We start from the raw sequence: 26,752 nt of genomic DNA, 5'->3' as shown, positions 1-26,752 counted from the left end.
CGGCCAGGGTCCAGCTCCGGTGCGTCGGTGGCGAGGCAGGAGCGCGGTCTCGGATCGGAGGAGCGCTGTGGCGCAGTGGCTGCCGGCTCGCGGGCAGCCCGCTGAGGGAGCGCGCCGGTGTGGTGGGGTTCGGCCCCGGCTGCGGTTTCCCGCTTGGAGACGCGGTGTGGCCGCCGAGGGGGGTGGCCCCGGCTGGGGGCCGGACGTTGGCGGGGTGCGTGACGGGGGGGGGGGCCCAGGGCTTCTGCTGGCTACTCACTGGAGCAACCTTCCCGGCTTGGGCTCAGGTGCCAGGCAGGCCCTGTGCAGGGAGGGCTCTGTCGTTGGCTGGCGAGCAGATGGCTGCGCTGCGCGTGTCCCGGGAGGCAGGCAGGTGGCCAGGGCGAGGCCCCGAGGTGAAAAATCGCGGTGGGTGGCACAGGCCAGCAAGATGGGGACCGCGACCTCAGTAGGGTGTGGAGAGAATGGCATGGGTGGGCAGGCGGGCGGGGCTGGCGGCAAGGACAGAACGTCGGACGGTTGTGCTGCTGGTTGCGCGAGTGTCAGGCTCTCAGAGGGAGTCGCTGTTCAGCAGACAGAAGTCGGACGGTGACCCGTGGAGGGCTTTCTTCACGCAGGGCGCGGTGAGGGAGCGGCAGTGGGAGCGGAGACGGGAGTGGGAGGGAGGCAGTTAGGGAGGGGGGAACCCACAAGCACGGAGCGGGGGGAGGGGGCGCGGGGAGGGGGTGGGGCGCAGGGATCGGGTCGGAGGGAGGTGGGGGGCGCCGGGGCGGGGAGGGGAAGCAGGGGAGGGAAAGATGTGGTGCAAAGTCCTGAAGCTTCCGCGTGCGGGGGGTCAGGTAGGAAGGGTGTGTGAGTGGGTGGGGGAGCGCGTGCGTCCAGCAAGCCAGTTGCCAGGGGGTTCAAGGCGCCGGAGCACCCTCCTGGGCTATTTCTGCCAGGCCGGCGCACGGGTCGGCAGGAAAGGTGGCCGTGCCTGAGCAGCTGGTGGGGCGAGAGGCGTGGGTGTAGGGGCTGGACTTTGGAGAGGCGGCAAGAGCGCAAGCCAGCGACGGACGGTAAGGCGGTAAAGAGCTGCGACGGGGGTGTCGCGGAGGCCCGGGACCCGGGCATTTGTTGGGCGGGCCAAAAGGTTGGCGTGTCAGGAGTGGGATTCGAACCCACGCCTCCAGGGGAGACTGCGACCTGAACGCAGCGCCTTAGACCGCTCGGCCATCCTGACGGCGGGCCTGGGCGCGTGTCCGCTCACCTGGCTGGGACCCGACGCGCAGAGCGGTGCCACCCTGGCCGCACGCGGCGCCTGGCGGGCCGCTGTGTGGGCGCGCAAGGGACGGGACCCGCGCGCCGACCGGCGGGGAGACTCGCCGGGCTCCGCCGCCCACACACCCTCGCCCACCCCCGGCCCCCGCCGGGCCGCGTCCCCGGGGTGCGGCCGTCCTCTGCCGCCAGCCCCCACCCGCGCCTCTCCTCGCGGCGGACGTGGCACGGCGCGCGCCCACCTTCTCCCCGCCGCCTTGCTCGCCCTCTCGGGCCTCTTCCTGCCGGCGCGATCCCCGCACTGGAGGCAACAGGCAGCGCGCACTCGGAGCGTTGAGCAGCCCCGGGTCCGGGTCCGGGTCCGGGTCCGGGTCCGCATCCGCATCGAGGTCGCCATCTGCTTTGTCGAATGACGCGATTGTTTAGGGGTCGGGTCGGGCCGGGCCGGGCACGCGCCGGGCAGCCGTGGTGGGCAGGAGGTCGAGAGCAGGGTAGGCGTCGGCGGGCAGCCGGACAGCGATCGCGCGCCGGGGCGGCCGCCGCCGTCCTCGTTAGTATAGTGGTGAGTATCCCCGCCTGTCACGCGGGAGACCGGGGTTCGATTCCCCGACGGGGAGGCAAGACGCCCTCTTTTGGTCGCCGGCACCGCTCTCCGTCCAGCCGCTTGCGCCCAAGGGCCCTTCTTCTCCCTCCCCCGCCCTCCAGCGAGGCGCAGGCCGCCGACTCGTGCCCCGGCTGCCCACCCTCGCCCACCCGGACCCTTCTCCCCTCCTCCTTGTCCTCCTCCTCGCCGGGCGCTTGCTCGCCGCAGCCGAGCGAGGGCTTCCTCTGCTCCTCCCCACGGCGCCCGACGAGCGGCCCTGCCAAGGTGGCTGGCGCAATGGGCTCCTTGCGACGCGACGCACAGCTGCACAGCTGCCGGGACGGGTCGGGGGTCGGATGGGTCCCCCGCCTCGGTGCCTCGCGGAAGTGGCCTGGCGGAGCCGCCGGTGGAGAAGGGCTTGGCCGAGCCCGCTGCCGCAGGACCTGAGGAGGGAGGAGGAGGGCGGACGTGACGGGGTCGGGGTCGGCTTTGGCTTTGGTCGGGTCGAACGGCGGCCAGGGCGCCCCCAGAGGCGGTCGGGCCGGCGGACGAGGGCCGCTGCGTCTGGCGCGGGGCGGCCGTTGGCGGCGCCTGGGGCAGCGCCGAGCTGCGAGCGGGCGGGGCGTCGGGGCAGGGCTGCGCCGGGCGGCGGCAGCGGCGGCGGCGTGACGGCGCCGGCGCGAGCCCCGGGCCGGCATCTCGGGGCGGCGCGGGCTGTGCAGCGTTGGTGGTATAGTGGTGAGCATAGCTGCCTTCCAAGCAGTTGACCCGGGTTCGATTCCCGGCCAACGCAGCGGGCCGACCTTTTGCGGAACCGCAGGGCCCTCCTGGCCCGGAGCCGGGAGCCGGAGGCCGGGAGCCGGGCCCGCGGCCGCGGCCGTGTGCGTGTGTGCGAGAAGGAGGCGCGCGCAGTGTTTTGAGGGTGCAGCCGGGCAGGAAGAACGCTAGGGCGCCTGCATTGCCGGGGGCCGCGCGCGGCTGGCCTGCCAAAGGCAGGGGGCTGGCGCCAAGGGAGCGCCGAGCGGGCGGGATGGAGGCCCCGGGTCCAGGAGGCGCAGGCCAGGCCCGAGGCCTGACGCTCCCTGGTGGTCTAGTGGTTAGGATTCGGCGCTCTCACCGCCGCGGCCCGGGTTCGATTCCCGGTCAGGGAAGCCTTATCTTCTTCCTCTCCGCCTCCCCACCTCCCCAGCACCTCCACAACCCCCTTTTAGCCCACGCCAGAGCTCGCTCGCTCGCTTCGCCCCTTACCCCTCGGCCTCGGCCCCGGACCCCCGACAAGGCCACCCGGCACCCTCCACGGCCAGCCCAAGCCCTGCCACCTCACCTGCGCCCCTGCCAACCTTTTTGGCCCTCGCTCGCCTCGCCTCGCCCACCCGACGTCTCTCCTCCTCCTCCTCCTCCTCCTCCTCCTCCTCCTCGGACGCTCGCCTCGCTCCCGCTCTTCCTCAGCCCCAAACCACAGTGGCCCGGGCAGCCACTCTCGCCTGCCGTGGCCACCGCACGTGCTTCGACTCTCCAGCGGCACGCCTTCGGCCGGGACAAACGTCGCGGCCCCCAAGCCACCCCTTCCTGCCTCCTGAGGTGTGGCTCGGGTTGGGGTGGTGGGGGAGGGCGCGGGGTCTACGTCGCCAGGTCCGGCCACCGGCCGGGGCCTGTGGCGTGCTCTTTTACTTGGCGCCTCGTGCCGGCGAAGGCGCGGGCAGCTTACCCGCCGCCGCCGGCCAGGTCCTGTGCCGGCTGCGTCTCCCCGGGGCCGCCGATTGGGCGCCAAGTGCGTCGTGGTCTCGTGCGCCGAGGGGAGCCGAGAGCCGGAGCCTGGCGCCCGGGAGGCGGAGAAGTCAGAATGAACCTGGACCCGTCCGTCTGTCCGGGTAGCTAGACCACCGGGCGGCGGCGGCGGAGGAGACAGAGCAGGGAGATGGAGGAGGCCAGTCTGGCCAAGCAGGGGGGGTGGGGGGCTGGAGGCAGAGGGATGACAGAGTGGACTTCTGGCCAACATTGTATTCGACTGGGCATCACCGACGCTCTCAGTCCTCTCACCAAGTGGCCAGAAGGTTACCGGGAACGCTTCCCTGCCCGACACACCCCTCCCCCCACCCGCCACCTAGATTGGACGGTCCGATGCGTTCCCGTTCCCGCCTTACCGACCATCCAGCCACCCAGGATGGACGCCATCCCTGTCTCCACCCTTGGATCCATCTCCTTCTGTGGACACTCCCCGAAGTAGGTGGCAGCTCTCGGTCTCCTTCCCGCCACAACAACCGGGCCGCTGTCAGCGACTTGAACACCTCTTCGCCGACTGGCTCCTTCGGAGGCAAAAGTGGAGAGCCGAGCCCAGGAAGGGCAGAGAGCCGCGGCGGCGGCGGCGGCGGCGGCGGCACACTCCGCGGGTTTAGACGGAGCCGTTCTGACGTGTGCCGAGGAGCCCCTGTGGGCATGGGGGTGCTCACCGCCAGCGCAGGAAGTTCCCTCACCGGCCTGGCCGGGGTGCTGGGGGTGAGTGTGGGTGGGCGGGTGACAGAGCGGGATGAAGGTGTCTGTTCCCGTGGGTGGCCTCCCACGCGGGTCAGGGCACAGGGCCAAACGACCCCGAAAAGAGGGGACGGCCGTGAGCGTCGTGCTGCTCACGGGGGAGGTGTGGGAGGGCGTCCCGGGTGGGTCGGAGTGGAGCGTGGGCGGGGAGGTGCGGGGCTTGCGGGATGTGGCCGGGAGTGCGGCTGGCCGCTCAGGCAGGGGCTCTGCACAGGCTCCGGGCGGTGGCGCACCTTGCCCGGCACGGGTGCCGCGGGGGGGGGGGGCGGTGCGGTGGGGGGGCCGAGGTTTAGGGTGCCGGTGGGGACGGAGCAGGGGTTTGTCCGAGGGGCCCGAGGGAGGAGGACAGGACCGGTGGAAGTGTGCGTAGAGGGGCCCGGGGTCCACGGGGTTGGTGGCGGAGGGATGGAGGGGGTGAGCCTGGGGGCTGGAAGGAACAGCAGGTGGCGGGCAGGGGGCGTGGGCCCTGGCGCGAGGAAGATGGAAGCCCCCGTGGTGGGAGAGGGCCCAGGCCGGCGAGACTGGTGTCCTGTGCTGCGAGGTGGTCAGGCGAAGGAGTAGGGTGAGAGGAGGGGTAGGCAGCAGGCAAGGGTGGGGAATTCAACTGCCCCAGAGACACAAGTGACCTCTGCCCACGACAAAGAGTCGGGTCTCAGGTGTGTGTCTGGGGTTGAGTTGAAAAGAGGCCAAAGGGACGAATGCAACCCGCGGTCCCCGGCCAAGCAGAATTTGGAACGTGGGGGCCGCGGGTGGGGGCGGAGCGGGGAGGGGAGTGTGGGGCAGGAGAGGAGTAGGGGTGTCTGGGGGAGTAGGAGGGTGGTGAGGGGTGGAGGAGGAGGTGCTGGGGCTGGCGGTGCCGCTTGGGGTTTGCAGGCTGTGGTGCTGTTGGACCCGGGAGTGTCCGCGGTGGTTCTCGGGGTGGTGGTGCTGCCTGCGACGGGGGTGTTCGTGGCGGCGGCGGTGACGATAGCGGTGGTGCTGGCCCTGGTGGAGGTGACTCGGTGGACTTGGTGGTGGTGGCGGCGGAGGTGGTTTTAGTGGTGGAGGGGCGGGCCAGCGTTTGGGAAATAGAGCGGCCAAGCGGGAGAAGGTGAATGAATGCTCGCTGTGTGTGTGCATCGTGATGATATCGTGGAACTCTTCGGAACGACTGGAGCGCGCGCCATCACGAGTCGGTGACCGTCGGGGAGAATGCGGTGGATCACTCGTAGGAGTGGCAAGTTGCCTCCTACTGGTGGTAGGAACCGACACGGTCTGATTCTCGGAGTGGGGGTAGAGCGAGGCAGAGAGCGGGGGCGAACCCCCGTGACGGAGTGGGGCGTGCGGGGGCCAGTGTGTGGTGCAGGGTAGCCTTCCTCGAAGCGAAAGGCGTGAGCCGAGCGGGGTCACGGGAGCGAAGAGCAGAGGGACAAGGAAGGCGTGTGGGCACAAGAGTGGCTGAGCGGTCGAGGTGTCTGGGCACGGGGGCTTGGTTCCCCGCGTGCACTTTCTGTCTCCAGGGCGAGAGAGGGGGCTTGGGGGTGGGGGCGGGGGAGACGAGAGCACGTGGAATGTGCTGCGGTGGGCCGCAGAGCCGGTGTGGGACAGGTGCCTTGAGCGCGGGAGAGAGGAAGCCTCGCTCGGCGTTGGGGCGGCGGGACCAAAAGGGGATCGGGGTGCTGCATGGGCCGGGAATCGAACCCGGGCCTCCCGCGTGGCAGGCGAGAATTCTACCACTGAACCACCCATGCACCGATGGCCGCCGCCACCAGCCGCCCGACGCTGGTCCCCGCCCGCCCTCCGCGGCCACCTGCTCCATCTGAGCAGGCGGCGGACTGGTGGGCTCCAAGAGAGGCTCCAGGTACGTGAAGGGCGCTAGGGCGCAGGCGCGGTCGCAAGGGGGCGGGCGAGGAGGCACCGAGGCACCGAGGCAGGCTCGGCCCGTGCCGCGCCTTCTCTGCCGCCCAGGGCCGCGGCGAGATGGCCGGCGTCGCCAGAGGCAGCCGGGAGCCGGACCAAGCCTGGCCCGCGCCCGAATGCCAGTCAGGGTAGGGGATCTGTGGGCGGGTGCAGCTGAAGGCCGACGTTTCCTTCGACGACCCACAGCCCGGTCCCAAAGTGCCTTGGGCGGCTGGCTTTCTTGCCGGGGCGCTGGGCGCGAGGGCGGGCACGGGCGGGAACGGTGCTCCGGCTGTGCGAGGGCGGGGGCGGCGGGGCGTGGGGGGAGCCGTCGGAGCTGGAGGCCCGGGAGCGCGGCCTCCGCCGCCGCCCGCCGCCGAGCGGGCCTCAGGCCCAGAGGCCAGGCCAAGTGCCCGAGCCTGGCTTCTGCGCTCTGGCCGACGGCTCCCCGGCCAGGGTCCAGCTCCGGTGCGTCGGTGGCGAGGCAGGAGCGCGGTCTCGGATCGGAGGAGCGCTGTGGCGCAGTGGCTGCCGGCTCGCGGGCAGCCCGCTGAGGGAGCGCGCCGGTGTGGTGGGGTTCGGCCCCGGCTGCGGTTTCCCGCTTGGAGACGCGGTGTGGCCGCCGAGGGGGGTGGCCCCGGCTGGGGGCCGGACGTTGGCGGGTGCGTGACGGGGGGGGGGGCCCAGGGCTTCTGCTGGCTACTCACTGGAGCAACCTTCCCGGCTTGGGCTCAGGTGCCAGGCAGGCCCTGTGCAGGGAGGGCTCTGTCGTTGGCTGGCGAGCAGATGGCTGCGCTGCGCGTGTCCCGGGAGGCAGGCAGGTGGCCAGGGCGAGGCCCCGAGGTGAAAAATCGCGGTGGGTGGCACAGGCCAGCAAGATGGGGACCGCGACCTCAGTAGGGTGTGGAGAGAATGGCATGGGTGGGCAGGCGGGCGGGGCTGGCGGCAAGGACAGAACGTCGGACGGTTGTGCTGCTGGTTGCGCGAGTGTCAGGCTCTCAGAGGGAGTCGCTGTTCAGCAGACAGAAGTCGGACGGTGACCCGTGGAGGGCTTTCTTCACGCAGGGCGCGGTGAGGGAGCGGCAGTGGGAGCGGAGACGGGAGTGGGAGGGAGGCAGTTAGGGAGGGGGGAACCCACAAGCACGGAGCGGGGGGAGGGGGCGCGGGGAGGGGGTGGGGCGCAGGGATCGGGTCGGAGGGAGGTGGGGGGCGCCGGGGCGGGGAGGGGAAGCAGGGGAGGGAAAGATGTGGTGCAAAGTCCTGAAGCTTCCGCGTGCGGGGGGTCAGGTAGGAAGGGTGTGTGAGTGGGTGGGGGAGCGCGTGCGTCCAGCAAGCCAGTTGCCAGGGGGTTCAAGGCGCCGGAGCACCCTCCTGGGCTATTTCTGCCAGGCCGGCGCACGGGTCGGCAGGAAAGGTGGCCGTGCCTGAGCAGCTGGTGGGGCGAGAGGCGTGGGTGTAGGGGCTGGACTTTGGAGAGGCGGCAAGAGCGCAAGCCAGCGACGGACGGTAAGGCGGTAAAGAGCTGCGACGGGGTGTCGCGGAGGCCCGGGACCCGGGCATTTGTTGGGCGGGCCAAAAGGTTGGCGTGTCAGGAGTGGGATTCGAACCCACGCCTCCAGGGGAGACTGCGACCTGAACGCAGCGCCTTAGACCGCTCGGCCATCCTGACGGCGGGCCTGGGCGCGTGTCCGCTCACCTGGCTGGGACCCGACGCGCAGAGCGGTGCCACCCTGGCCGCACGCGGCGCCTGGCGGGCCGCTGTGTGGGCGCGCAAGGGACGGGACCCGCGCGCCGACCGGCGGGGAGACTCGCCGGGCTCCGCCGCCCACACACCCTCGCCCACCCCCGGCCCCCGCCGGGCCGCGTCCCCGGGGTGCGGCCGTCCTCTGCCGCCAGCCCCCACCCGCGCCTCTCCTCGCGGCGGACGTGGCACGGCGCGCGCCCACCTTCTCCCCGCCGCCTTGCTCGCCCTCTCGGGCCTCTTCCTGCCGGCGCGATCCCCGCACTGGAGGCAACAGGCAGCGCGCACTCGGAGCGTTGAGCAGCCCCGGGTCCGGGTCCGGGTCCGGGTCCGGGTCCGCATCCGCATCGAGGTCGCCATCTGCTTTGTCGAATGACGCGATTGTTTAGGGGTCGGGTCGGGCCGGGCCGGGCACGCGCCGGGCAGCCGTGGTGGGCAGGAGGTCGAGAGCAGGGTAGGCGTCGGCGGGCAGCCGGACAGCGATCGCGCGCCGGGGCGGCCGCCGCCGTCCTCGTTAGTATAGTGGTGAGTATCCCCGCCTGTCACGCGGGAGACCGGGGTTCGATTCCCCGACGGGGAGGCAAGACGCCCTCTTTTGGTCGCCGGCACCGCTCTCCGTCCAGCCGCTTGCGCCCAAGGGCCCTTCTTCTCCCTCCCCCGCCCTCCAGCGAGGCGCAGGCCGCCGACTCGTGCCCCGGCTGCCCACCCTCGCCCACCCGGACCCTTCTCCCCTCCTCCTTGTCCTCCTCCTCGCCGGGCGCTTGCTCGCCGCAGCCGAGCGAGGGCTTCCTCTGCTCCTCCCCACGGCGCCCGACGAGCGGCCCTGCCAAGGTGGCTGGCGCAATGGGCTCCTTGCGACGCGACGCACAGCTGCACAGCTGCCGGGACGGGTCGGGGGTCGGATGGGTCCCCCGCCTCGGTGCCTCGCGGAAGTGGCCTGGCGGAGCCGCCGGTGGAGAAGGGCTTGGCCGAGCCCGCTGCCGCAGGACCTGAGGAGGGAGGAGGAGGGCGGACGTGACGGGGTCGGGGTCGGCTTTGGCTTTGGTCGGGTCGAACGGCGGCCAGGGCGCCCCCAGAGGCGGTCGGGCCGGCGGACGAGGGCCGCTGCGTCTGGCGCGGGGCGGCCGTTGGCGGCGCCTGGGGCAGCGCCGAGCTGCGAGCGGGCGGGGCGTCGGGGCAGGGCTGCGCCGGGCGGCGGCAGCGGCGGCGGCGTGACGGCGCCGGCGCGAGCCCCGGGCCGGCATCTCGGGGCGGCCCGGGCTGTGCAGCGTTGGTGGTATAGTGGTGAGCATAGCTGCCTTCCAAGCAGTTGACCCGGGTTCGATTCCCGGCCAACGCAGCGGGCCGACCTTTTGCGGAACCGCAGGGCCCTCCTGGCCCGGAGCCGGGAGCCGGAGGCCGGGAGCCGGGCCCGCGGCCGTGTGCGTGTGTGCGAGAAGGAGGCGCGCGCAGTGTTTTGAGGGTGCAGCCGGGCAGGAAGAACGCTAGGGCGCCTGCATTGCCGGGGGCCGCGCGCGGCTGGCCTGCCAAAGGCAGGGGGCTGGCGCCAAGGGAGCGCCGAGCGGGCGGGATGGAGGCCCCGGGTCCAGGAGGCGCAGGCCAGGCCCGAGGCCTGACGCTCCCTGGTGGTCTAGTGGTTAGGATTCGGCGCTCTCACCGCCGCGGCCCGGGTTCGATTCCCGGTCAGGGAAGCCTTATCTTCTTCCTCTCCGCCTCCCCACCTCCCCAGCACCTCCACAACCCCCTTTTAGCCCACGCCAGAGCTCGCTCGCTCGCTTCGCCCCTTACCCCTCGGCCTCGGCCCCGGACCCCCGACAAGGCCACCCGGCACCCTCCACGGCCAGCCCAAGCCCTGCCACCTCACCTGCGCCCCTGCCAACCTTTTTGGCCCTCGCTCGCCTCGCCTCGCCCACCCGACGTCTCTCCTCCTCCTCCTCCTCCTCCTCCTCCTCCTCCTCATCCTCGGACGCTCGCCTCGCTCCCGCTCTTCCTCAGCCCCAAACCACAGTGGCCCGGGCAGCCACTCTCGCCTGCCGTGGCCACCGCACGTGCTTCGACTCTCCAGCGGCACGCCTTCGGCCGGGACAAACGTCGCGGCCCCCAAGCCACCCCTTCCTGCCTCCTGAGGTGTGGCTCGGGTTGGGGTGGTGGGGGAGGGCGCGGGGTCTACGTCGCCAGGTCCGGCCACCGGCCGGGGCCTGTGGCGTGCTCTTTTACTTGGCGCCTCGTGCCGGCGAAGGCGCGGGCAGCTTACCCGCCGCCGCCGGCCAGGTCCTGTGCCGGCTGCGTCTCCCCGGGGCCGCCGATTGGGCGCCAAGTGCGTCGTGGTCTCGTGCGCCGAGGGGAGCCGAGAGCCGGAGCCTGGCGCCCGGGAGGCGGAGAAGTCAGAATGAACCTGGACCCGTCCGTCTGTCCGGGTAGCTAGACCACCGGGCGGCGGCGGCGGAGGAGACAGAGCAGGGAGATGGAGGAGGCCAGTCTGGCCAAGCAGGGGGGGTGGGGGGCTGGAGGCAGAGGGATGACAGAGTGGACTTCTGGCCAACATTGTATTCGACTGGGCATCACCGACGCTCTCAGTCCTCTCACCAAGTGGCCAGAAGGTTACCGGGAACGCTTCCCTGCCCGACACACCCCTCCCCCCACCCGCCACCTAGATTGGACGGTCCGATGTGTTCCCGTTCCCGCCTTACCGACCATCCAGCCACCCAGGATGGACGCCATCCCTGTCTCCACCCTTGGATCCATCTCCTTCTGTGGACACTCCCCGAAGTAGATGGCAGCTCTCGGTCTCCTTCCCGCCACAACAACCGGGCCGCTGTCAGCGACTTGAACACCTCTTCGCCGACTGGCTCCTTCGGAGGCAAAAGTGGAGAGCCGAGCCCAGGAAGGGCAGAGAGCCGCGGCGGCGGCGGCGGCGGCGGCGGCGGCGGCGGCGGCACACTCCGCGGGTTTAGACGGAGCCGTTCTGACGTGTGCCGAGGAGCCCCTGTGGGCATGGGGGTGCTCACCGCCAGCGCAGGAAGTTCCCTCACCGGCCTGGCCGGGGTGCTGGGGGTGAGTGTGGGTGGGCGGGTGACAGAGCGGGATGAAGGTGTCTGTTCCCGTGGGTGGCCTCCCACGCGGGTCAGGGCACAGGGCCAAACGACCCCGAAAAGAGGGGACGGCCGTGAGCGTCGTGCTGCTCACGGGGGAGGTGTGGGAGGGCGTCCCGGGTGGGTCGGAGTGGAGCGTGGGCGGGGAGGTGCGGGGCTTGCGGGATGTGGCCGGGAGTGCGGCTGGCCGCTCAGGCAGGGGCTCTGCACAGGCTCCGGGCGGTGGCGCACCTTGCCCGGCACGGGTGCCGCGGGGGGGGGGGGGGGGGGCGGTGCGGTGGGGGGGCCGAGGTTTAGGGTGCCGGTGGGGACGGAGCAGGGGTTTGTCCGAGGGGCCCGAGGGAGGAGGACAGGACCGGTGGAAGTGTGCGTAGAGGGGCCCGGGGTCCACGGGGTTGGTGGCGGAGGGATGGAGGGGGTGAGCCTGGGGGCTGGAAGGAACAGCAGGTGGCGGGCAGGGGGCGTGGGCCCTGGCGCGAGGAAGATGGAAGCCCCCGTGGTGGGAGAGGGCCCAGGCCGGCGAGACTGGTGTCCTGTGCTGCGAGGTGGTCAGGCGAAGGAGTAGGGTGAGAGGAGGGGTAGGCAGCAGGCAAGGGTGGGGAATTCAACTGCCCCAGAGACACAAGTGACCTCTGCCCACGACAAAGAGTCGGGTCTCAGGTGTGTGTCTGGGGTTGAGTTGAAAAGAGGCCAAAGGGACGAATGCAACCCGCGGTCCCCGGCCAAGCAGAATTTGGAACGTGGGGGCCGCGGGTGGGGGCGGAGCGGGGAGGGGAGTGTGGGGCAGGAGAGGAGTAGGGGTGTCTGGGGGAGTAGGAGGGTGGTGAGGGGTGGAGGAGGAGGTGCTGGGGCTGGCGGTGCCGCTTGGGGTTTGCAGGCTGTGGTGCTGTTGGACCCGGGAGTGTCCGCGGTGGTTCTCGGGGTGGTGGTGCTGCCTGCGACGGGGGTGTTCGTGGCGGCGGCGGTGACGATAGCGGTGGTGCTGGCCCTGGTGGAGGTGACTCGGTGGACTTGGTGGTGGTGGCGGCGGAGGTGGTTTTAGTGGTGGAGGGGCGGGCCAGCGTTTGGGAAATAGAGCGGCCAAGCGGGAGAAGGTGAATGAATGCTCGCTGTGTGTGTGCATCGTGATGATATCGTGGAACTCTTCGGAACGACTGGAGCGCGCGCCATCACGAGTCGGTGACCGTCGGGGAGAATGCGGTGGATCACTCGTAGGAGTGGCAAGTTGCCTCCTACTGGTGGTAGGAACCGACACGGTCTGATTCTCGGAGTGGGGGTAGAGCGAGGCAGAGAGCGGGGGCGAACCCCCGTGACGGAGTGGGGCGTGCGGGGGCCAGTGTGTGGTGCAGGGTAGCCTTCCTCGAAGCGAAAGGCGTGAGCCGAGCGGGGTCACGGGAGCGAAGAGCAGAGGGACAAGGAAGGCGTGTGGGCACAAGAGTGGCTGAGCGGTCGAGGTGTCTGGGCACGGGGGCTTGGTTCCCCGCGTGCACTTTCTGTCTCCAGGGCGAGAGAGGGGGCTTGGGGGTGGGGGCGGGGGAGACGAGAGCACGTGGAATGTGCTGCGGTGGGCCGCAGAGCCGGTGTGGGACAGGTGCCTTGAGCGCGGGAGAGAGGAAGCCTCGCTCGGCGTTGGGGCGGCGGGACCAAAAGGGGATCGGGGTGCTGCATGGGCCGGGAATCGAACCCGGGCCTCCCGCGTGGCAGGCGAGAATTCTACCACTGAACCACCCATGCACCGATGGCCGCCGCCACCAGCCGCCCGACGCTGGTCCCCGCCCGCCCTCCGCGGCCACCTGCTCCATCTGAGCAGGCGGCGGACTGGTGGGCTCCAAGAGAGGCTCCAGGTACGTGAAGGGCGCTAGGGCGCAGGCGCGGTCGCAAGGGGGCGGGCGAGGAGGCACCGAGGCACCGAGGCAGGCTCGGCCCGTGCCGCGCCTTCTCTGCCGCCCAGGGCCGCGGCGAGATGGCCGGCGTCGCCAGAGGCAGCCGGGAGCCGGACCAAGCCTGGCCCGCGCCCGAATGCCAGTCAGGGTAGGCGATCTGTGGGCGGGTGCAGCTGAAGGCCGACGTTTCCTTCGACGACCCACAGCCCGGTCCCAAAGTGCCTTGGGCGGCTGGCTTTCTTGCCGGGGCGCTGGGCGCGAGGGCGGGCACGGGCGGGAACGGTGCTCCGGCTGTGCGAGGGCGGGGGGCGGCGGGGCGTGGGGGGAGCCGTCGGAGCTGGAGGCCCGGGAGCGCGGCCTCCGCCGCCGCCCGCCGCCGAGCGGGCCTCAGGCCCAGAGGCCAGGCCAAGTGCCCGAGCCTGGCTTCTGCGCTCTGGCCGACGGCTCCCCGGCCAGGGTCCAGCTCCGGTGCGTCGGTGGCGAGGCAGGAGCGCGGTCTCGGATCGGAGGAGCGCTGTGGCGCAGTGGCTGCCGGCTCGCGGGCAGCCCGCTGAGGGAGCGCGCCGGTGTGGTGGGGTTCGGCCCCGGCTGCGGTTTCCCGCTTGGAGACGCGGTGTGGCCGCCGAGGGGGGTGGCCCCGGCTGGGGGCCGGACGTTGGCGGGTGCGTGACGGGGGGGGGGGCCCAGGGCTTCTGCTGGCTACTCACTGGAGCAACCTTCCCGGCTTGGGCTCAGGTGCCAGGCAGGCCCTGTGCAGGGAGGGCTCTGTCGTTGGCTGGCGAGCAGATGGCTGCGCTGCGCGTGTCCCGGGAGGCAGGCAGGTGGCCAGGGCGAGGCCCCGAGGTGAAAAATCGCGGTGGGTGGCACAGGCCAGCAAGATGGGGACCGCGACCTCAGTAGGGTGTGGAGAGAATGGCATGGGTGGGCAGGCGGGCGGGGCTGGCGGCAAGGACAGAACGTCGGACGGTTGTGCTGCTGGTTGCGCGAGTGTCAGGCTCTCAGAGGGAGTCGCTGTTCAGCAGACAGAAGTCGGACGGTGACCCGTGGAGGGCTTTCTTCACGCAGGGCGCGGTGAGGGAGCGGCAGTGGGAGCGGAGACGGGAGTGGGAGGGAGGCAGTTAGGGAGGGGGGAACCCACAAGCACGGAGCGGGGGGAGGGGGCGCGGGGAGGGGGTGGGGCGCAGGGATCGGGTCGGAGGGAGGTGGGGGGCGCCGGGGCGGGGAGGGGAAGCAGGGGAGGGAAAGATGTGGTGCAAAGTCCTGAAGCTTCCGCGTGCGGGGGGTCAGGTAGGAAGGGTGTGTGAGTGGGTGGGGGAGCGCGTGCGTCCAGCAAGCCAGTTGCCAGGGGGTTCAAGGCGCCGGAGCACCCTCCTGGGCTATTTCTGCCAGGCCGGCGCACGGGTCGGCAGGAAAGGTGGCCGTGCCTGAGCAGCTGGTGGGGCGAGAGGCGTGGGTGTAGGGGCTGGACTTTGGAGAGGCGGCAAGAGCGCAAGCCAGCGACGGACGGTAAGGCGGTAAAGAGCTGCGACGGGGTGTCGCGGAGGCCCGGGACCCGGGCATTTGTTGGGCGGGCCAAAAGGTTGGCGTGTCAGGAGTGGGATTCGAACCCACGCCTCCAGGGGAGACTGCGACCTGAACGCAGCGCCTTAGACCGCTCGGCCATCCTGACGGCGGGCCCGGGCGCGTGTCCGCTCACCTGGCTGGGACCCGACGCGCAGAGCGGTGCCACCCTGGCCGCACGCGGCGCCTGGCGGGCCGCTGTGTGGGCGCGCAAGGGACGGGACCCGCGCGCCGACCGGCGGGGAGACTCGCCGGGCTCCGCCGCCCACACACCCTCGCCCACCCCCGGCCCCCGCCGGGCCGCGTCCCCGGGGTGCGGCCGTCCTCTGCCGCCAGCCCCCACCCGCGCCTCTCCTCGCGGCGGACGTGGCACGGCGCGCGCCCACCTTCTCCCCGCCGCCTTGCTCGCCCTCTCGGGCCTCTTCCTGCCGGCGCGATCCCCGCACTGGAGGCAACAGGCAGCGCGCACTCGGAGCGTTGAGCAGCCCCGGGTCCGGGTCCGGGTCCGGGTCCGGGTCCGCATCCGCATCGAGGTCGCCATCTGCTTTGTCGAATGACGCGATTGTTTAGGGGTCGGGTCGGGCCGGGCCGGGCACGCGCCGGGCAGCCGTGGTGGGCAGGAGGTCGAGAGCAGGGTAGGCGTCGGCGGGCAGCCGGACAGCGATCGCGCGCCGGGGCGGCCGCCGCCGTCCTCGTTAGTATAGTGGTGAGTATCCCCGCCTGTCACGCGGGAGACCGGGGTTCGATTCCCCGACGGGGAGGCAAGACGCCCTCTTTTGGTCGCCGGCACCGCTCTCCGTCCAGCCGCTTGCGCCCAAGGGCCCTTCTTCTCCCTCCCCCGCCCTCCAGCGAGGCGCAGGCCGCCGACTCGTGCCCCGGCTGCCCACCCTCGCCCACCCGGACCCTTCTCCCCTCCTCCTTGTCCTCCTCCTCGCCGGGCGCTTGCTCGCCGCAGCCGAGCGAGGGCTTCCTCTGCTCCTCCCCACGGCGCCCGACGAGCGGCCCTGCCAAGGTGGCTGGCGCAATGGGCTCCTTGCGACGCGACGCACAGCTGCACAGCTGCCGGGACGGGTCGGGGGTCGGATGGGTCCCCCGCCTCGGTGCCTCGCGGAAGTGGCCTGGCGGAGCCGCCGGTGGAGAAGGGCTTGGCCGAGCCCGCTGCCGCAGGACCTGAGGAGGGAGGAGGAGGGCGGACGTGACGGGGTCGGGGTCGGCTTTGGCTTTGGTCGGGTCGAACGGCGGCCAGGGCGCCCCCAGAGGCGGTCGGGCCGGCGGACGAGGGCCGCTGCGTCTGGCGCGGGGCGGCCGTTGGCGGCGCCTGGGGCAGCGCCGAGCTGCGAGCGGGCGGGGCGTCGGGGCAGGGCTGCGCCGGGCGGCGGCAGCGGCGGCGGCGTGACGGCGCCGGCGCGAGCCCCGGGCCGGCATCTCGGGGCGGCCCGGGCTGTGCAGCGTTGGTGGTATAGTGGTGAGCATAGCTGCCTTCCAAGCAGTTGACCCGGGTTCGATTCCCGGCCAACGCAGCGGGCCGACCTTTTGCGGAACCGCAGGGCCCTCCTGGCCCGGAGCCGGGAGCCGGAGGCCGGGAGCCGGGCCCGCGGCCGTGTGCGTGTGTGCGAGAAGGAGGCGCGCGCAGTGTTTTGAGGGTGCAGCCGGGCAGGAAGAACGCTAGGGCGCCTGCATTGCCGGGGGCCGCGCGCGGCTGGCCTGCCAAAGGCAGGGGGCTGGCGCCAAGGGAGCGCCGAGCGGGCGGGATGGAGGCCCCGGGTCCAGGAGGCGCAGGCCAGGCCCGAGGCCTGACGCTCCCTGGTGGTCTAGTGGTTAGGATTCGGCGCTCTCACCGCCGCGGCCCGGGTTCGATTCCCGGTCAGGGAAGCCTTATCTTCTTCCTCTCCGCCTCCCCACCTCCCCAGCACCTCCACAACCCCCTTTTAGCCCACGCCAGAGCTCGCTCGCTCGCTTCGCCCCTTACCCCTCGGCCTCGGCCCCGGACCCCCGACAAGGCCACCCGGCACCCTCCACGGCCAGCCCAAGCCCTGCCACCTCACCTGCGCCCCTGCCAACCTTTTTGGCCCTCGCTCGCCTCGCCTCGCCCACCCGACGTCTCTCCTCCTCCTCCTCCTCCTCCTCCTCCTCCTCCTCCTCGGACGCTCGCCTCGCTCCCGCTCTTCCTCAGCCCCAAACCACAGTGGCCCGGGCAGCCACTCTCGCCTGCCGTGGCCACCGCACGTGCTTCGACTCTCCAGCGGCACGCCTTCGGCCGGGACAAACGTCGCGGCCCCCAAGCCACCCCTTCCTGCCTCCTGAGGTGTGGCTCGGGTTGGGGTGGTGGGGGAGGGCGCGGGGTCTACGTCGCCAGGTCCGGCCACCGGCCGGGGCCTGTGGCGTGCTCTTTTACTTGGCGCCTCGTGCCGGCGAAGGCGCGGGCAGCTTACCCGCCGCCGCCGGCCAGGTCCTGTGCCGGCTGCGTCTCCCCGGGGCCGCCGATTGGGCGCCAAGTGCGTCGTGGTCTCGTGCGCCGAGGGGAGCCGAGAGCCGGAGCCTGGCGCCCGGGAGGCGGAGAAGTCAGAATGAACCTGGACCCGTCCGTCTGTCCGGGTAGCTAGACCACCGGGCGGCGGCGGCGGAGGAGACAGAGCAGGGAGATGGAGGAGGCCAGTCTGGCCAAGCAGGGGGGGTGGGGGGCTGGAGGCAGAGGGATGACAGAGTGGACTTCTGGCCAACATTGTATTCGACTGGGCATCACCGACGCTCTCAGTCCTCTCACCAAGTGGCCAGAAGGTTACCGGGAACGCTTCCCTGCCCGACACACCCCTCCCCCCACCCGCCACCTAGATTGGACGGTCCGATGCGTTCCCGTTCCCGCCTTACCGACCATCCAGCCACCCAGGATGGACGCCATCCCTGTCTCCACCCTTGGATCCATCTCCTTCTGTGGACACTCCCCGAAGTAGGTGGCAGCTCTCGGTCTCCTTCCCGCCACAACAACCGGGCCGCTGTCAGCGACTTGAACACCTCTTCGCCGACTGGCTCCTTCGGAGGCAAAAGTGGAGAGCCGAGCCCAGGAAGGGCAGAGAGCCGCGGCGGCGGCGGCGGCGGCGGCGGCACACTCCGCGGGTTTAGACGGAGCCGTTCTGACGTGTGCCGAGGAGCCCCTGTGGGCATGGGGGTGCTCACCGCCAGCGCAGGAAGTTCCCTCACCGGCCTGGCCGGGGTGCTGGGGGTGAGTGTGGGTGGGCGGGTGACAGAGCGGGATGAAGGTGTCTGTTCCCGTGGGTGGCCTCCCACGCGGGTCAGGGCACAGGGCCAAACGACCCCGAAAAGAGGGGACGGCCGTGAGCGTCGTGCTGCTCACGGGGGAGGTGTGGGAGGGCGTCCCGGGTGGGTCGGAGTGGAGCGTGGGCGGGGAGGTGCGGGGCTTGCGGGATGTGGCCGGGAGTGCGGCTGGCCGCTCAGGCAGGGGCTCTGCACAGGCTCCGGGCGGTGGCGCACCTTGCCCGGCACGGGTGCCGCGGGGGGGGGGGGGGGGGCGGTGCGGTGGGGGGGCCGAGGTTTAGGGTGCCGGTGGGGACGGAGCAGGGGTTTGTCCGAGGGGCCCGAGGGAGGAGGACAGGACCGGTGGAAGTGTGCGTAGAGGGGCCCGGGGTCCACGGGGTTGGTGGCGGAGGGATGGAGGGGGTGAGCCTGGGGGCTGGAAGGAACAGCAGGTGGCGGGCAGGGGGCGTGGGCCCTGGCGCGAGGAAGATGGAAGCCCCCGTGGTGGGAGAGGGCCCAGGCCGGCGAGACTGGTGTCCTGTGCTGCGAGGTGGTCAGGCGAAGGAGTAGGGTGAGAGGAGGGGTAGGCAGCAGGCAAGGGTGGGGAATTCAACTGCCCCAGAGACACAAGTGACCTCTGCCCACGACAAAGAGTCGGGTCTCAGGTGTGTGTCTGGGGTTGAGTTGAAAAGAGGCCAAAGGGACGAATGCAACCCGCGGTCCCCGGCCAAGCAGAATTTGGAACGTGGGGGCCGCGGGTGGGGGCGGAGCGGGGAGGGGAGTGTGGGGCAGGAGAGGAGTAGGGGTGTCTGGGGGAGTAGGAGGGTGGTGAGGGGTGGAGGAGGAGGTGCTGGGGCTGGCGGTGCCGCTTGGGGTTTGCAGGCTGTGGTGCTGTTGGACCCGGGAGTGTCCGCGGTGGTTCTCGGGGTGGTGGTGCTGCCTGCGACGGGGGTGTTCGTGGCGGCGGCGGTGACGATAGCGGTGGTGCTGGCCCTGGTGGAGGTGACTCGGTGGACTTGGTGGTGGTGGCGGCGGAGGTGGTTTTAGTGGTGGAGGGGCGGGCCAGCGTTTGGGAAATAGAGCGGCCAAGCGGGAGAAGGTGAATGAATGCTCGCTGTGTGTGTGCATCGTGATGATATCGTGGAACTCTTCGGAACGACTGGAGCGCGCGCCATCACGAGTCGGTGACCGTCGGGGAGAATGCGGTGGATCACTCGTAGGAGTGGCAAGTTGCCTCCTACTGGTGGTAGGAACCGACACGGTCTGATTCTCGGAGTGGGGGTAGAGCGAGGCAGAGAGCGGGGGCGAACCCCCGTGACGGAGTGGGGCGTGCGGGGGCCAGTGTGTGGTGCAGGGTAGCCTTCCTCGAAGCGAAAGGCGTGAGCCGAGCGGGGTCACGGGAGCGAAGAGCAGAGGGACAAGGAAGGCGTGTGGGCACAAGAGTGGCTGAGCGGTCGAGGTGTCTGGGCACGGGGGCTTGGTTCCCCGCGTGCACTTTCTGTCTCCAGGGCGAGAGAGGGGGCTTGGGGGTGGGGGCGGGGGAGACGAGAGCACGTGGAATGTGCTGCGGTGGGCCGCAGAGCCGGTGTGGGACAGGTGCCTTGAGCGCGGGAGAGAGGAAGCCTCGCTCGGCGTTGGGGCGGCGGGACCAAAAGGGGATCGGGGTGCTGCATGGGCCGGGAATCGAACCCGGGCCTCCCGCGTGGCAGGCGAGAATTCTACCACTGAACCACCCATGCACCGATGGCCGCCGCCACCAGCCGCCCGACGCTGGTCCCCGCCCGCCCTCCGCGGCCACCTGCTCCATCTGAGCAGGCGGCGGACTGGTGGGCTCCAAGAGAGGCTCCAGGTACGTGAAGGGCGCTAGGGCGCAGGCGCGGTCGCAAGGGGGCGGGCGAGGAGGCACCGAGGCACCGAGGCAGGCTCGGCCCGTGCCGCGCCTTCTCTGCCGCCCAGGGCCGCGGCGAGATGGCCGGCGTCGCCAGAGGCAGCCGGGAGCCGGACCAAGCCTGGCCCGCGCCCGAATGCCAGTCAGGGTAGGGGATCTGTGGGCGGGTGCAGCTGAAGGCCGACGTTTCCTTCGACGACCCACAGCCCGGTCCCAAAGTGCCTTGGGCGGCTGGCTTTCTTGCCGGGGCGCTGGGCGCGAGGGCGGGCACGGGCGGGAACGGTGCTCCGGCTGTGCGAGGGCGGGGGCGGCGGGGCGTGGGGGGAGCCGTCGGAGCTGGAGGCCCGGGAGCGCGGCCTCCGCCGCCGCCCGCCGCCGAGCGGGCCTCAGGCCCAGAGGCCAGGCCAAGTGCCCGAGCCTGGCTTCTGCGCTCTGGCCGACGGCTCCCCGGCCAGGGTCCAGCTCCGGTGCGTCGGTGGCGAGGCAGGAGCGCGGTCTCGGATCGGAGGAGCGCTGTGGCGCAGTGGCTGCCGGCTCGCGGGCAGCCCGCTGAGGGAGCGCGCCGGTGTGGTGGGGTTCGGCCCCGGCTGCGGTTTCCCGCTTGGAGACGCGGTGTGGCCGCCGAGGGGGGTGGCCCCGGCTGGGGGCCGGACGTTGGCGGGTGCGTGACGGGGGGGGGGGCCCAGGGCTTCTGCTGGCTACTCACTGGAGCAACCTTCCCGGCTTGGGCTCAGGTGCCAGGCAGGCCCTGTGCAGGGAGGGCTCTGTCGTTGGCTGGCGAGCAGATGGCTGCGCTGCGCGTGTCCCGGGAGGCAGGCAGGTGGCCAGGGCGAGGCCCCGAGGTGAAAAATCGCGGTGGGTGGCACAGGCCAGCAAGATGGGGACCGCGACCTCAGTAGGGTGTGGAGAGAATGGCATGGGTGGGCAGGCGGGCGGGGCTGGCGGCAAGGACAGAACGTCGGACGGTTGTGCTGCTGGTTGCGCGAGTGTCAGGCTCTCAGAGGGAGTCGCTGTTCAGCAGACAGAAGTCGGACGGTGACCCGTGGAGGGCTTTCTTCACGCAGGGCGCGGTGAGGGAGCGGCAGTGGGAGCGGAGACGGGAGTGGGAGGGAGGCAGTTAGGGAGGGGGGAACCCACAAGCACGGAGCGGGGGGAGGGGGGCGCGGGGAGGGGGTGGGGCGCAGGGATCGGGTCGGAGGGAGGTGGGGGGCGCCGGGGCGGGGAGGGGAAGCAGGGGAGGGAAAGATGTGGTGCAAAGTCCTGAAGCTTCCGCGTGCGGGGGGTCAGGTAGGAAGGGTGTGTGAGTGGGTGGGGGAGCGCGTGCGTCCAGCAAGCCAGTTGCCAGGGGGTTCAAGGCGCCGGAGCACCCTCCTGGGCTATTTCTGCCAGGCCGGCGCACGGGTCGGCAGGAAAGGTGGCCGTGCCTGAGCAGCTGGTGGGGCGAGAGGCGTGGGTGTAGGGGCTGGACTTTGGAGAGGCGGCAAGAGCGCAAGCCAGCGACGGACGGTAAGGCGGTAAAGAGCTGCGACGGGGTGTCGCGGAGGCCCGGGACCCGGGCATTTGTTGGGCGGGCCAAAAGGTTGGCGTGTCAGGAGTGGGATTCGAACCCACGCCTCCAGGGGAGACTGCGACCTGAACGCAGCGCCTTAGACCGCTCGGCCATCCTGACGGCGGGCCTGGGCGCGTGTCCGCTCACCTGGCTGGGACCCGACGCGCAGAGCGGTGCCACCCTGGCCGCACGCGGCGCCTGGCGGGCCGCTGTGTGGGCGCGCAAGGGACGGGACCCGCGCGCCGACCGGCGGGGAGACTCGCCGGGCTCCGCCGCCCACACACCCTCGCCCACCCCCGGCCCCCGCCGGGCCGCGTCCCCGGGGTGCGGCCGTCCTCTGCCGCCAGCCCCCACCCGCGCCTCTCCTCGCGGCGGACGTGGCACGGCGCGCGCCCACCTTCTCCCCGCCGCCTTGCTCGCCCTCTCGGGCCTCTTCCTGCCGGCGCGATCCCCGCACTGGAGGCAACAGGCAGCGCGCACTCGGAGCGTTGAGCAGCCCCGGGTCCGGGTCCGGGTCCGGGTCCGGGTCCGCATCCGCATCGAGGTCGCCATCTGCTTTGTCGAATGACGCGATTGTTTAGGGGTCGGGTCGGGCCGGGCCGGGCACGCGCCGGGCAGCCGTGGTGGGCAGGAGGTCGAGAGCAGGGTAGGCGTCGGCGGGCAGCCGGACAGCGATCGCGCGCCGGGGCGGCCGCCGCCGTCCTCGTTAGTATAGTGGTGAGTATCCCCGCCTGTCACGCGGGAGACCGGGGTTCGATTCCCCGACGGGGAGGCAAGACGCCCTCTTTTGGTCGCCGGCACCGCTCTCCGTCCAGCCGCTTGCGCCCAAGGGCCCTTCTTCTCCCTCCCCCGCCCTCCAGCGAGGCGCAGGCCGCCGACTCGTGCCCCGGCTGCCCACCCTCGCCCACCCGGACCCTTCTCCCCTCCTCCTTGTCCTCCTCCTCGCCGGGCGCTTGCTCGCCGCAGCCGAGCGAGGGCTTCCTCTGCTCCTCCCCACGGCGCCCGACGAGCGGCCCTGCCAAGGTGGCTGGCGCAATGGGCTCCTTGCGACGCGACGCACAGCTGCACAGCTGCCGGGACGGGTCGGGGGTCGGATGGGTCCCCCGCCTCGGTGCCTCGCGGAAGTGGCCTGGCGGAGCCGCCGGTGGAGAAGGGCTTGGCCGAGCCCGCTGCCGCAGGACCTGAGGAGGGAGGAGGAGGGCGGACGTGACGGGGTCGGGGTCGGCTTTGGCTTTGGTCGGGTCGAACGGCGGCCAGGGCGCCCCCAGAGGCGGTCGGGCCGGCGGACGAGGGCCGCTGCGTCTGGCGCGGGGCGGCCGTTGGCGGCGCCTGGGGCAGCGCCGAGCTGCGAGCGGGCGGGGCGTCGGGGCAGGGCTGCGCCGGGCGGCGGCAGCGGCGGCGGCGTGACGGCGCCGGCGCGAGCCCCGGGCCGGCATCTCGGGGCGGCGCGGGCTGTGCAGCGTTGGTGGTATAGTGGTGAGCATAGCTGCCTTCCAAGCAGTTGACCCGGGTTCGATTCCCGGCCAACGCAGCGGGCCGACCTTTTGCGGAACCGCAGGGCCCTCCTGGCCCGGAGCCGGGAGCCGGAGGCCGGGAGCCGGGCCCGCGGCCGTGTGCGTGTGTGCGAGAAGGAGGCGCGCGCAGTGTTTTGAGGGTGCAGCCGGGCAGGAAGAACGCTAGGGCGCCTGCATTGCCGGGGGCCGCGCGCGGCTGGCCTGCCAAAGGCAGGGGGCTGGCGCCAAGGGAGCGCCGAGCGGGCGGGATGGAGGCCCCGGGTCCAGGAGGCGCAGGCCAGGCCCGAGGCCTGACGCTCCCTGGTGGTCTAGTGGTTAGGATTCGGCGCTCTCACCGCCGCGGCCCGGGTTCGATTCCCGGTCAGGGAAGCCTTATCTTCTTCCTCTCCGCCTCCCCACCTCCCCAGCACCTCCACAACCCCCTTTTAGCCCACGCCAGAGCTCGCTCGCTCGCTTCGCCCCTTACCCCTCGGCCTCGGCCCCGGACCCCCGACAAGGCCACCCGGCACCCTCCACGGCCAGCCCAAGCCCTGCCACCTCACCTGCGCCCCTGCCAACCTTTTTGGCCCTCGCTCGCCTCGCCTCGCCCACCCGACGTCTCTCCTCCTCCTCCTCCTCCTCCTCCTCCTCCTCCTCATCCTCGGACGCTCGCCTCGCTCCCGCTCTTCCTCAGCCCCAAACCACAGTGGCCCGGGCAGCCACTCTCGCCTGCCGTGGCCACCGCACGTGCTTCGACTCTCCAGCGGCACGCCTTCGGCCGGGACAAACGTCGCGGCCCCCAAGCCACCCCTTCCTGCCTCCTGAGGTGTGGCTCGGGTTGGGGTGGTGGGGGAGGGCGCGGGGTCTACGTCGCCAGGTCCGGCCACCGGCCGGGGCCTGTGGCGTGCTCTTTTACTTGGCGCCTCGTGCCGGCGAAGGCGCGGGCAGCTTACCCGCCGCCGCCGGCCAGGTCCTGTGCCGGCTGCGTCTCCCCGGGGCCGCCGATTGGGCGCCAAGTGCGTCGTGGTCTCGTGCGCCGAGGGGAGCCGAGAGCCGGAGCCTGGCGCCCGGGAGGCGGAGAAGTCAGAATGAACCTGGACCCGTCCGTCTGTCCGGGTAGCTAGACCACCGGGCGGCGGCGGCGGAGGAGACAGAGCAGGGAGATGGAGGAGGCCAGTCTGGCCAAGCAGGGGGGGTGGGGGGCTGGAGGCAGAGGGATGACAGAGTGGACTTCTGGCCAACATTGTATTCGACTGGGCATCACCGACGCTCTCAGTCCTCTCACCAAGTGGCCAGAAGGTTACCGGGAACGCTTCCCTGCCCGACACACCCCTCCCCCCACCCGCCACCTAGATTGGACGGTCCGATGTGTTCCCGTTCCCGCCTTACCGACCATCCAGCCACCCAGGATGGACGCCATCCCTGTCTCCACCCTTGGATCCATCTCCTTCTGTGGACACTCCCCGAAGTAGATGGCAGCTCTCGGTCTCCTTCCCGCCACAACAACCGGGCCGCTGTCAGCGACTTGAACACCTCTTCGCCGACTGGCTCCTTCGGAGGCAAAAGTGGAGAGCCGAGCCCAGGAAGGGCAGAGAGCCGCGGCGGCGGCGGCGGCGGCGGCGGCGGCGGCGGCACACTCCGCGGGTTTAGACGGAGCCGTTCTGACGTGTGCCGAGGAGCCCCTGTGGGCATGGGGGTGCTCACCGCCAGCGCAGGAAGTTCCCTCACCGGCCTGGCCGGGGTGCTGGGGGTGAGTGTGGGTGGGCGGGTGACAGAGCGGGATGAAGGTGTCTGTTCCCGTGGGTGGCCTCCCACGCGGGTCAGGGCACAGGGCCAAACGACCCCGAAAAGAGGGGACGGCCGTGAGCGTCGTGCTGCTCACGGGGGAGGTGTGGGAGGGCGTCCCGGGTGGGTCGGAGTGGAGCGTGGGCGGGGAGGTGCGGGGCTTGCGGGATGTGGCCGGGAGTGCGGCTGGCCGCTCAGGCAGGGGCTCTGCACAGGCTCCGGGCGGTGGCGCACCTTGCCCGGCACGGGTGCCGCGGGGGGGGGGGGGGGGGGGGCCGAGGTTTAGGGTGCCGGTGGGGACGGAGCAGGGGTTTGTCCGAGGGGCCCGAGGGAGGAGGACAGGACCGGTGGAAGTGTGCGTAGAGGGGCCCGGGGTCCACGGGGTTGGTGGCGGAGGGATGGAGGGGGTGAGCCTGGGGGCTGGAAGGAACAGCAGGTGGCGGGCAGGGGGCGTGGGCCCTGGCGCGAGGAAGATGGAAGCCCCCGTGGTGGGAGAGGGCCCAGGCCGGCGAGACTGGTGTCCTGTGCTGCGAGGTGGTCAGGCGAAGGAGTAGGGTGAGAGGAGGGGTAGGCAGCAGGCAAGGGTGGGGAATTCAACTGCCCCAGAGACACAAGTGACCTCTGCCCACGACAAAGAGTCGGGTCTCAGGTGTGTGTCTGGGGTTGAGTTGAAAAGAGGCCAAAGGGACGAATGCAACCCGCGGTCCCCGGCCAAGCAGAATTTGGAACGTGGGGGCCGCGGGTGGGGGCGGAGCGGGGAGGGGAGTGTGGGGCAGGAGAGGAGTAGGGGTGTCTGGGGGAGTAGGAGGGTGGTGAGGGGTGGAGGAGGAGGTGCTGGGGCTGGCGGTGCCGCTTGGGGTTTGCAGGCTGTGGTGCTGTTGGACCCGGGAGTGTCCGCGGTGGTTCTCGGGGTGGTGGTGCTGCCTGCGACGGGGGTGTTCGTGGCGGCGGCGGTGACGATAGCGGTGGTGCTGGCCCTGGTGGAGGTGACTCGGTGGACTTGGTGGTGGTGGCGGCGGAGGTGGTTTTAGTGGTGGAGGGGCGGGCCAGCGTTTGGGAAATAGAGCGGCCAAGCGGGAGAAGGTGAATGAATGCTCGCTGTGTGTGTGCATCGTGATGATATCGTGGAACTCTTCGGAACGACTGGAGCGCGCGCCATCACGAGTCGGTGACCGTCGGGGAGAATGCGGTGGATCACTCGTAGGAGTGGCAAGTTGCCTCCTACTGGTGGTAGGAACCGACACGGTCTGATTCTCGGAGTGGGGGTAGAGCGAGGCAGAGAGCGGGGGCGAACCCCCGTGACGGAGTGGGGCGTGCGGGGGCCAGTGTGTGGTGCAGGGTAGCCTTCCTCGAAGCGAAAGGCGTGAGCCGAGCGGGGTCACGGGAGCGAAGAGCAGAGGGACAAGGAAGGCGTGTGGGCACAAGAGTGGCTGAGCGGTCGAGGTGTCTGGGCACGGGGGCTTGGTTCCCCGCGTGCACTTTCTGTCTCCAGGGCGAGAGAGGGGGCTTGGGGGTGGGGGCGGGGGAGACGAGAGCACGTGGAATGTGCTGCGGTGGGCCGCAGAGCCGGTGTGGGACAGGTGCCTTGAGCGCGGGAGAGAGGAAGCCTCGCTCGGCGTTGGGGCGGCGGGACCAAAAGGGGATCGGGGGTGCTGCATGGGCCGGGAATCGAACCCGGGCCTCCCGCGTGGCAGGCGAGAATTCTACCACTGAACCACCCATGCACCGATGGCCGCCGCCACCAGCCGCCCGACGCTGGTCCCCGCCCGCCCTCCGCGGCCACCTGCTCCATCTGAGCAGGCGGCGGACTGGTGGGCTCCAAGAGAGGCTCCAGGTACGTGAAGGGCGCTAGGGCGCAGGCGCGGTCGCAAGGGGGCGGGCGAGGAGGCACCGAGGCACCGAGGCAGGCTCGGCCCGTGCCGCGCCTTCTCTGCCGCCCAGGGCCGCGGCGAGATGGCCGGCGTCGCCAGAGGCAGCCGGGAGCCGGACCAAGCCTGGCCCGCGCCCGAATGCCAGTCAGGGTAGGGGATCTGTGGGCGGGTGCAGCTGAAGGCCGACGTTTCCTTCGACGACCCACAGCCCGGTCCCAAAGTGCCTTGGGCGGCTGGCTTTCTTGCCGGGGCGCTGGGCGCGAGGGCGGGCACGGGCGGGAACGGTGCTCCGGCTGTGCGAGGGCGGGGGCGGCGGGGCGTGGGGGGAGCCGTCGGAGCTGGAGGCCCGGGAGCGCGGCCTCCGCCGCCGCCCGCCGCCGAGCGGGCC

The 26,752-nt window shown here is 71.6% G+C and overlaps 3 non-coding genes across 3 annotated transcripts; all 3 read left to right on the top strand.

The window, feature by feature from the left end:
- The first annotated feature begins 9,610 nt into the window (after positions 1-9,610).
- TRNAE-CUC (transfer RNA glutamic acid (anticodon CUC)) lies at positions 9,611-9,682 on the top strand. Its single transcript has one exon. It is a non-coding gene; the product is annotated as a tRNA-Glu (tRNA).
- A 6,644-nt stretch (positions 9,683-16,326) lies between these two features.
- On the top strand, positions 16,327-16,398 carry TRNAE-CUC (transfer RNA glutamic acid (anticodon CUC)). The gene has a single exon. It is a non-coding gene; the product is annotated as a tRNA-Glu (tRNA).
- A 6,628-nt stretch (positions 16,399-23,026) lies between these two features.
- TRNAE-CUC (transfer RNA glutamic acid (anticodon CUC)) lies at positions 23,027-23,098 on the top strand. The gene has a single exon. It is a non-coding gene; the product is annotated as a tRNA-Glu (tRNA).
- Positions 23,099-26,752: the final 3,654 nt, after the last annotated feature.

This window comes from Diceros bicornis, chromosome 4, assembly GCF_020826845.1.
Source record: "Diceros bicornis minor isolate mBicDic1 chromosome 4, mDicBic1.mat.cur, whole genome shotgun sequence".
NCBI classification, from domain to species: Eukaryota; Metazoa; Chordata; class Mammalia; order Perissodactyla; family Rhinocerotidae; genus Diceros; species Diceros bicornis.
The sequence above is the reverse complement of the archived record's forward strand: the minus strand, read 5'-3'. Positions and strand labels throughout refer to the sequence as shown.